Source organism: Glandiceps talaboti, chromosome 3 (assembly GCF_964340395.1).
Source record: "Glandiceps talaboti chromosome 3, keGlaTala1.1, whole genome shotgun sequence".
Taxonomy (NCBI): domain Eukaryota; kingdom Metazoa; phylum Hemichordata; class Enteropneusta; family Spengelidae; genus Glandiceps; species Glandiceps talaboti.
Window position 1 is genome coordinate 1,672,551 of NC_135551.1, and position 11,534 is coordinate 1,684,084.

Consider the following 11,534-nt stretch of genomic DNA (forward strand, 5'->3'; position numbering starts at 1 on the left):
AAGTAAGCCGGCCTTGTGTTGGTTTAGACCTGCTTAGGAAACATTCTAGGAAAGCTGAATATAACCATGGTTTATTTATGCACGAGAACACTTAACAACGAAAGACAAGAATTCAATAATGACAATTCTTTAGGGCACAAGTCGGTAATTTGCTACCCTTTGATTAATTGTCCCGTGTTTTACGTTAAAAGCCCACTGTTGCTACGAACTCAGGAATCCGTCGGATGATCATAACTGTTGTAGTTTGAACAATTCGAAAGGTCAGAAGGTGAAAAACCTAAAACAGGTCAGTTTATGTTGAACTTGTATTATAACACTCTGTCCATATGTTTAGCTTTTATGATTTGTCAATGCTATTTTAAAACATTGACGATAATTAATTCATATGGCAAAGTGTGCGAAACAAATAAGGCACTATGAAAGTAACGTTGTATACCCATCCTCTTGTTCACTAAGAGACCATGGACAAATACCAAGGAATTATTAATGTAGTTAACTTTGTGTGTGAAGTGTGCCATCATTACAACTTTATATCACTCGAGTTGACACTTTACATTGAAAGAGTGGGTCAGATGTCAAACTAAATGTATGTAAAATGCAATACATTCTTACTGTGAATTCTCCTGGGACACCAACAACATTTACCAGTCCAATAATTGAACGATGTTATGTCTAATAATACAACCACTTACAATTCTATCAATACATTGAAATAGACCTGTCTGACCTGTAATGTGAAATTCGTCTTGTTTCGTCTCTACGATGTGTTGTTGTTTTTTGTGTGTATTTTGTTTCCCCATTGCCATACCCATTGTGTTACTGTATAAATGCCTGTCGGCGTTGTATCTTCATTGCCAGTTAGCGTTGTCTTGAGGGCCCTTTTCCTTTTTTTTGACAACCAGAGCGTATAGTGATCTCAGTTGAACCGTGTATTTTCAGTTCTGCTATCGTACAACTATTGTATCTTGCTATCGCCCAGTGCACTGAGCATGTATTCAATCGGGGGTGAGGGCGGCGTATATTCAATCACGGGGTGAGGGCGGCGGGCTTCTGTAAAGATACGTTTGTCAGGATCCGTATACATACCAATAAAAGGAAACATAGTCTATTGTTTTGTAAGAATAACACGTACTACGTAAACAAAACCCATTCAAAACAAATGACACTTGACACAATTACTTGTACCATTCTCTCACTAATGTTGCTACGGGCAACTAAATGATCAAATCAAACAATACATTTTTATTAGCACATGTGCATACCATGTTTTGGTTGCAATGTAGTTTTAATAACAACAACGTTCAGTGTACGTACGTCTTTGTTGACTACAACACGTTGTATTGTGCGATGTATCAGACCACTAGTAGAACAGGAGGGACCGGGGAAATAAGCACCACAGTACTGTAGAACTGGAGGGACCCGGGAATTAAGCACCACAGTACTGTAGAACTGGAGGGACCCGGGAATTAAGCACCACAGTACTGTAGAACTGGAGGGACCGGGGAATTAAGCACCACAGTACTGTAGAACTGGAGGGACCGGGGAATTAGGCACCACAGTACTGTAGAATTGGAGGGACCGGGGAATTAAGCACCACAGTACTGTAGAACTGGAGGGACCGGGGAATTAAGCACCACAGTACTGTAGAATTGGAGGGACCCGGGAATTAAGCACCACAGTACTGTAGAACTGGAGGGACCGGGGAATTAAGCACCACAGTACTGTAGAACTGGAGGGACCCGGGAATTAAGCACCGCAGTACTGTAGAACTGGAGGGACCGGGGAAGCACCACAGTACTGTAGAACTGGAGGGACCGGGGAATTAAGCACCACAGTACTGTAGAACTGGAGGGACCGGGGAAGCACCACAGTACTGTAGAACTGGAGGGACCGGGGAATTAAGCACCGCAGTACTGTAGAACTGGAGGGACCGGGGAAGCACCACAGTACTGTAGAACTGGAGGGACCGGGGAATTAAGCACCACAGTACTGTAGAACTGGAGGGACCCGGGAATTAAGCACCACAGTACTGTAGAACTGGAGGGACCGGGGAATTAAGCACCACAGTACTGTAGAACTGGAGGGACCGGGGAATTAAGCACCACAGTACTGTAGAACTGGAGGGACCCGGGAATTAAGCACCACAGTACTGTAGAACTGGAGGGACCCGGGAATTAAGCACCACAGTACTGTAGAACTGGAGGGACCCGGGAATTAAGCACCACAGTACTGTAGAACTGGAGGGACCGGGGAATTAAGCACCACAGTACTGTAGAACTGGAGGGACCCGGGAATTAAGCACCACAGTACTCTCAGTGTAAATGACTCTAGCTAAAGTAAAGAGGCATTCAGCTCTTCCGGGTGTGTATTTTCAAGTGCTTGGTAGGTAGCTATTAAGGGACTTGACATAAATTATGGGGGGGGGGCTGGTGTTTTGCAAATGACCGAGGCGTGAAAAACATAGACCCCCTCAAATCTTTGCACAGAAGATTCTGACCCACCCCCTCTACCATGCATGAAAAAAGTGACTTCCCTTACACGCTCTAATGAGTTGACATATACAATTCAACACAGTCACTAAGTTTTCCCGAAACTGAATCTTCACTGTAAAATATAGTACTGTCAGTCCCCCCCAAAATGTCACATTCAGTATGTTAATAAAAGGTAAGGAAACCGAAATCAACACTTGGAGAAGAAGGAGAGAAGATAGCAGCTCATCAGGATACATGTTTTACAAAGACAAAAAGAATAAAATAAAGGAGTGAGTTCAATGCAATTTAATAGTAACTGTAGGACAAGGATCAACAACCTGTTTGATAAAATGGAAAACTGTTGAAAAAAAAAGATTCACAGACAAACTGCAAAAAATACAGAGCATGTGCTGAATTGGAGAGTTGAGAAATACCAGTATCAAGCCAAGAAAAAAAAGAAAAAAGAAGGCCAGAAAAATAAAAAGCTGTTCATGTTTGATACCTGCCAAATGAAAGTTCAGAATTATTTTAGCAACCCCTTGTAACCTACACTACAGTGGAGATATCAAATAAATTGACATGCATATGTATGTCATAGTGTGTTGTCCTTGTACCAAGTTTGATAGAAATAGGTCCAGACATGTCCAACTACTGGTTCTGGACATGAAAAAATCGTTTAAAAAATGGCCACCCGGTATCATGACATAAATTGCCATGCATATGTATGTAATAGAACATTGTCCTTATACCAACTTTGAATGAAATATGTTCAGGCATATCTGAGTAATGGCTTTGGACATGAAAAAATCGTAACAAAATGGTCGTCTGGCGGCCATATTGGATCGTATCATACAATAAATTGACGTGCATATGTATGCCATAGTGTGTTGTCCTCGTACCAAGTTTGAAAGAAATCGGTCTAGTCATTTCCGAGAAATGGCTCCGGACTCACAGATGGACCACGGACGCATGGCCAGACGGAGCCCAATCTATAAGTCGCCCCCGGACGAAGGGGGACTAACAACTTAGTTTAATCTCAATTCACTCCTGTACGTATCATCAGAATCAAGTAAACCAATGACACAGTATAAAGATATATGACTCAAATGTATAAATGGAATTACCATGATGGAGATGATTCTGAGCAAGATGATGATGACGAGGATGGGAAGTACCATGATGGAGATGATTCTGAGTCGGAGCAAGATGATGACAGTGAAAAGGAGTCCAATGATGGTGATGATGGCAGTGATGATACTGAGGAAGATGATAGCTGAGATTTGATTGACAGCTGATAAACAGATTAGAAGACTATCAACATATCATTGCATAAAAATCAGTGACCCACCCCTAAATGCATACACAAAAATCAGTGACCCCCCCCCCCATCCCTTGCGCAAGAAATAGTGACCCCACCCCCTAAAACCATAGCCAAACCCACCCTGTAATTTCTGTCCAGTCCCTAATGGGGGTCATCCCCCGCAGCCGGTATTTGCTTCAATTCAGTATATAAAACTACATAGATACAATAACGCAACCTTCAAAGCCAGGTTTAATATTAACAGTATAGTATAATATAGTATAGTATATTTTATTTTATTTTACATAAAATAAAAACACGTTATCCCGAGTCAACACCAAGAAACAAATAAAGAAAATACATAAAATACGTATAGGCCTACAACACAAAATACAACGTCAAGTTTGGAGTTAGGGCTGTTTGCAATGAAATCGTCATTTGAATTCATCATATTTTAAATTATTATAAATCATATAAATATTCCTATTCAGATACATTTTAAAATACTTTCATTAAAATTTAAAGTACGTTGGTAATGACTCCTAGCTTCAGTTGGAGCTGTAGTGTTGCAACATAGATTTCATAACCAATAGCTTTTACATAATTATCACATATTCTTTCTGATTGTGGAATCTCTTGATACCTTGACATTGTGTGCTGAGATCATGGCCTTAGTTATACCATAGACCCTACACGTTGGTGTAGGGTCTATGGTTATACTGATTCTGTGTCAAAACATTACTGACTTGTTCTAGATACAATTCAAATTCAAATATAAAATTTGTTATGGGTATGTAATTTGTTCACTTTTCTGAATTGTTGGTTGTGGATATATTTTTTGACATAAGGGCATAATTTGTGAATGTATTAGTTGATGACATCAAACCATTTATAATAACAAAATTAAGCATTTTCAGTTACATTAATTCACTCTTATATTGATTTGTTCTCGGTGATTCAGAAATCCAGAGTGTATGAATGATTAATGACACATTATTTTATTGGTTTACAAAATCAACAGGTTGACAATAATACGAGGACAACCACATAGACAACACATACAATCTACGAAATTCAACAATTAAGAATTTATCGTTAACAGCTAAAAACCATGATCTTCATTATTTCATTTTGCAATAAATGACAAAATCAATAAAGATTAACTAATAATGAATGATTGCATTTGTACTTAAATTAGAATCAATTGAACTGTGTCCCAGTGGAGTCACGTGACACTGATACGATGTCATGATTGGCTTAGCTGTGTGTCCGATACATTTGTCAGGATACAATGGTCTCAAATGTACATGTCCAACAATGTGAATGCTACCAGCTGCAGTATATTTACTTACCCCAATGATCCGGACCTTCATCCACTAACAAACTAACCACCACACTAGTAATCTTTTAGACAAATGCAACAGGAAAGAACGGATACAGTGACTTCTTAGGCGTTATCTGTACTTTATACAGAGATTAGTTAGGCGTTATCTGTACTTGCAGAGACAAGTTAGGCGTTATCTGTACTTACAGAGACTAGTTAGGCGTTATCTGTACTTACAGAGACTAGTATGGCGTTATCTGTACTTACAGTGACTAGTATGGCGTTATCTGTACTTACAGTGACTAGTATGGCGTTATCTGTACTTACAGTGACTAGTTAGGTGTTATCTGTACTTACAGTGACTAGTTAGGCGTTATCTCTACTTACAGAGACTAGTTAGGCGTTATCTGTACTTACAGTGACTAGTATGGCGTTATCTGTACTTACAGTGACTAGTATGGCGTTATCTGTACTTACAGTGACTAGTTAGGCGTTATCTCTACTTACAGAGACTAGTTAGGCGTTATCTGTACTTACAGTGACTAGTTAGGCGTTATCTGTGCTTACAGTGACTAGTTAGGTGTTATCTGTACTTACAGTGACTAGTATGGCGTTATCTGTGCTTACAGTGACTAGTTAGGTGTTATCTGTACTTACAGTGACTAGTATGACGTTATCTGTGCTTACAGTGACTAGTTAGGTGTTATCTGTACTTACAGTGACTAGTATGGCGTTATCTGTACTTACAGTGACTAATTAGGCGTTATCTGTACTTACAGAGACTAGTTAGGCGTTATTTGTACTTACAGTGACTAGTTAGGTGTTATCTGTACTTACAGTGACTAGTTAGGCGTTATCTGTACTTACAGTGACTCGTTAGGTGTTATCTGTACTTACAGTGACTAATTAGGCGTTATCTGTACTTACAGTGACTAATTAGGCGTTATCTGTACTTACAGTGACTAGTTAGGCGTTATCTGTACTTACAGTGACTAGTTAGGTGTTATCTGTACTTACAGTGACTAGTTAGGCGTTATCTGTACTTACAGAGACTAGTTAGGCGTTATCTGTACTTACAGTGACTAGTTAGGCGTTATCTGTACTTACAGTGGCTAATTAGGCGTTATCTGTAATTACAGTGACTAGTTAGGCGTTATCTGTGCTTACAGTGACCAGTTAGGCGTTATCTGTACTTACAGTGACTAGTTAGGTGTTATCTGTACTTACAGTGACTAGTTAGGCGTTATCTGTACTTACAGAGACTAGTTAGGCGTTATCTGTACTTACAGTGACTAGTTAGGCGTTATCTGTACTTACAGTGGCTAATTAGGCGTTATCTGTAATTACAGTGACTAGTTAGGCGTTATCTGTGCTTACAGTGACCAGTTAGGCGTTATCTGTACTTACAGTGACTAGTTAGGCGTTATCTGTACTTACAGTGACTAATTAGGCGTTATCTGTACTTACAGTGACTAGTTAGGCGTTATCTGTACTTACAGAGACTAGTTAGGCGTTATCTGTACTTACAGTGACTAGTTAGGCGTTATCTGTACTTACAGTGACTAATTAGGCGTTATCTGTACTTACAGTGACTAGTTAGGCGTTATCTGTACTTACAGAGACTAGTTAGGTGTTATCTGTACTTACAGAGACTAGTTAGGCGTTATCTGTACTTACAGTGACTAGTTAGGCGTTATCTGTACTTACAGAGACTAGTTAGGCGTTATCTGTACTTACAGTGACTAGTTAGGCGTTATCTGTACTTACAGTGACTAGTTAGGCGTTATCTGTACTTACAGTGACTAGTTAGGCGTTATCTGTACTTACAGTGACTAGTTAGGCGTTATCTGTACTTACAGTGACTAGTTAGGCGTTATCTGTACTTACAGTGACTAGTTAGGCGTTATCTGTACTTACAGTGACTAGTTAGGCGTTATCTGTACTTACAGTGACTAGTTAGGCGTTATCTGTACTTACAGTGACTAGTTAGGCGTTATCTGTACTTACAGAGACTAGTTAGGCGTTATCTGTACTTACAGTGACTAGTTAGGCGTTATCTGTACTTACAGTGACTAGTTAGGTGTTATCTGTACTTACAGTGACTAGTTAGGTGTTATCTGTACTTACAGTGACTAGTTAGGCGTTATCTGTACTTACAGTGACTCGTTAGGTGTTATCTGTACTTACAGTGACTAATTAGGCGTTATCTGTACTTACAGTGACTAATTAGGCGTTATCTGTACTTACAGTGACTAGTTAGGCGTTATCTGTACTTACAGTGACTAGTTAGGTGTTATCTGTACTTACAGTGACTAGTTAGGCGTTATCTGTACTTACAGAGACTAGTTAGGCGTTATCTGTACTTACAGTGACTAGTTAGGCGTTATCTGTACTTACAGTGGCTAATTAGGCGTTATCTGTACTTACAGTGACTAGTTAGGCGTTATCTGTGCTTACAGTGACCAGTTAGGCGTTATCTGTACTTACAGTGACTAGTTAGGCGTTATCTGTACTTACAGTGACTAATTAGGCGTTATCTGTACTTACAGTGACTAGTTAGGCGTTATCTGTACTTACAGAGACTAGTTAGGCGTTATCTGTACTTACAGTGACTAGTTAGGCGTTATCTGTACTTACAGTGACTAATTAGGCGTTATCTGTACTTACAGTGACTAGTTAGGCGTTATCTGTACTTACAGAGACTAGTTAGGTGTTATCTGTACTTACAGAGACTAGTTAGGCGTTATCTGTACTTACAGTGACTAGTTAGGCGTTATCTGTACTTACAGAGACTAGTTAGGCGTTATCTGTACTTACAGTGACTAGTTAGGCGTTATCTGTACTTACAGTGACTAGTTAGGCGTTATCTGTACTTACAGTGACTAGTTAGGCGTTATCTGTACTTACAGTGACTAGTTAGGCGTTATCTGTACTTACAGTGACTAGTTAGGCGTTATCTGTACTTACAGTGACTAGTTAGGCGTTATCTGTACTTACAGAGACTAGTTAGGCGTTATCTGTACTTACAGAGACTAGTTAGGCGTTATCTGTACTTACAGTGACTAGTTAGGCGTTATCTGTACTTACAGTGACTAATTAGGCGTTATCTGTACTTACAGTGACTAGTTAGGCGTTATCTGTACTTACAGAGACTAGTTAGGTGTTATCTGTACTTACAGAGACTAGTTAGGCGTTATCTGTACTTACAGAGACTAGTTAGGCGTTATCTGTACTTACAGTGACTAGTTAGGCGTTATCTGTACTTACAGTGACTAGTTAGGCGTTATCTGTACTTACAGTGACTAGTTAGGCGTTATCTGTACTTACAGTGACTAGTTAGGCGTTATCTGTACTTACAGTGACTAGTTAGGCGTTATCTGTACTTACAGTGACTAGTTAGGCGTTATCTGTACTTACAGTGACTAGTTAGGCGTTATCTGTACTTACAGTGACTAGTTAGGCGTTATCTGTACTTACAGAGACTAGTTAGGCGTTATCTGTACTTACAGTGACTAGTTAGGCGTTATCTGTACTTGCAGTGACTAGTTAGGCGTTATCTGTACTTACAGTGACTAGTTAGGCGTTATCTGTACTTACAGTGACTAGTTAGGCGTTATCTGTACTTACAGTGACTAGTTAGGCGTTATCTGTACTTACAGTGACTAGTTAGGCCTTATCTGTACTTACAGTGACTAGTTAGGTGTTATCTGTACTTACAGTGACTAGTTAGGTGTTATCTGTACTTACAGTGACTCGTTAGGTGTTATCTGTACTTACAGTGACTAGTTAGGTGTTATCTGTACTTACAGTGACTAGTTAGGCGTTATCTGTACTTACAGTGACTAGTTAGGCGTTATCTGTACTTACAGTGACTAGTTAGGCGTTATCTGTACTTACAGTGACTAGTTAGGTGTTATCTGTACTTACAGTGACTAGTTAGGTGTTATCTGTACTTACAGTGACTAGTTAGGCGTTATCTGTACTTACAGTGACTAGTTAGGCGTTATCTGTACTTACAGTGACTAGTTAGGCGTTATCTGTACTTACAGTGACTAGTTAGGCGTTATCTGTACTTACAGTGACTAGTTAGGCGTTATCTGTACTTACAGTGACTAGTTAGGCGTTATCTGTACTTACAGTGACTAGTTAGGCGTTATCTGTACTTACAGTGACTAGTTAGGTGTTATCTGTACTTACAGTGACTAGTTAGGCGTTATCTGTACTTACAGTGACTAGTTAAGCGTTATCTGTACTTACAGTGACTAGTTGGGCGTTATTTTTACTTACAGTGACTAGTTAGGTGTTATCTGTACTTACAGTGACTAGTTAGGCGTTATCTGTACTTACAGAGACTAGTTAGGTGTTATCTGTACTTACAGTGACTAGTTAGGCGTTATCTGTACTTACAGTGACTAGTTAGGTGTTATCTGTACTTACAGTGACTAGTTAGGCGTTATCTCTACTTACAGTGACTAGTTAAGCGTTATCTGTACTTACAGTGACTAGTTAGGCGTTATCTGTACTTACAGTGACTAGTTAGGCGTTATCTGTACTTACAGTGACCAGTTAGGCGTTATCTGTACTTACAGTGACTAGTTAGGCGTTATCTGTACTTACAGTGTCTAGTTAGGCGTTATCTGTACTTACAGTGACCAGTTAGGCGTTATCTCTACTTACAGTGACTAGTTAGGCGTTATCTCTACTTACAGTGACTAGTTAGGCGTTATCTGTACTTACAGTGACTAGTTAGGCGTTATCTGTACTTACAGTGACTAGTTAGGTGTTATCTGTACTTACAGTGACTAGTTAGGCGTTATCTGTACTTACAGTGACTAGTTAGGCGTTATCTGTACTTACAGTGACTAGTTAGGCGTTATCTGTACTTACATTGACTAGTTAGGCGTTATCTGTACTTACAGTGACTAGTTAGGCGTTATCTGTACTTACAGTGAATAGTTAGGCGTTATCTGTACTTACAGTGACCAGTTAGGCGTTATCACCTTCAAGACGATTGGTTTAACCGTCAGTTCCAAAAACGAAATAGAAAAAAAGAGTATGTGTTCATGTTGGTGATGCTTTCAATTCATAATCGCACTTAAAGAGTGTGAATGTCTTAGAATGGCAATAAAAGAAGCTAGGAACATTTGTTTTATTACTGGTCCAACATTTTAGTGATAAATGATTAGTTTGTCAAGATCTGCATTTGTTGTAACTCTATTTGTCATCAGTGACGTTATAATTGTTTTCTGATCTGACCGTCCATTTCAAAAAATATTTTGTTGAAACGAAGAAATGTATGCCTGGGCGATGAGAAACGTAACGACAATAGTGGCAACTGTTACACCATGAACAGATGGTAACTCTTACACTAGTACTGTGTACTGTGATTATTTGAATTCATTGCGCTCAAAAACAGTTCTTAAATCTTATATCGAATAAATAAGTTCTCTTAATGTAAATGGCATATTCATGTCATGACAGATAAAAGAATGTATAGTTTCACCACTAGGAGTGCTGTTCAGAGTCAGCATTTGGATCGGCCAAAAGTGAGGACAATGAGAGTTGAGAACCTTCTTTGAAATTTTTTTTACCAGTTTCCCGTGTTTCGTTGCATTCTCAACGAGTTAAAACGTTCTGTTAACGTTGATTCAGACAATCACATTTATTTTTTGAAAATCACAATTGTTTTAGGCAGCCTTCAGTAGTTACAAGAGGGGAGGGCCAGGGGAATTAGGGGGTGGGTCACTTTTAACAAATCGGTCCTCGGCGGAGGGCTTATTTTAGAAAACGGAAATTAGGGGAGGGGCACATTTTCCTTTGACTCAATTTTCAAGTCGAATTACAAGATGTGAGTGAGTCAAACAGTCTAATCGGTTTTCTTCTTTGCCAATCATTTTGAGTTTCTTCATTTTTATTTAGGAGTCAAGGAGTCATAAAAATAAAGCTCCCCAATCGATGGTTATATTTGGTGATCAAAGTAACAACAGAAACATAAATACATTGGTTTTATTGGTCGAAATGTAAGGATCAGAAAAAATGATTACATTTCTAAGAATCTGAGTTGTCGATTTAAAAGAGCAGTCGAATTGATGGAATCATTAAGGGTAATATCATAACATATCAGTGAAATGCAGTGAATTAACTGTTAGTTGTAGTGTGAGGAGGGAAGTGGGTCTCATAGTGGTAAAGGGAGAACAGTGTAATGTGGCAAGATATTGGGGATAATGTGGTAGCGTGGAGATGTTGACCTCAGTCCTTAGGTTGTCAGTTGTGCACTCATCTAGTATTTGGGAGTTCTGGCCTTCAGCTCAATGACATCTAAATGCAGGGATTGGTTTAATATAAACACAAACTAACTCTGACGTAATAGTGGGAAACAATGCCCTTAAAACTATCAATGTGTGGTGGGAACTTACAACAGAAACATTCACTGACTCTA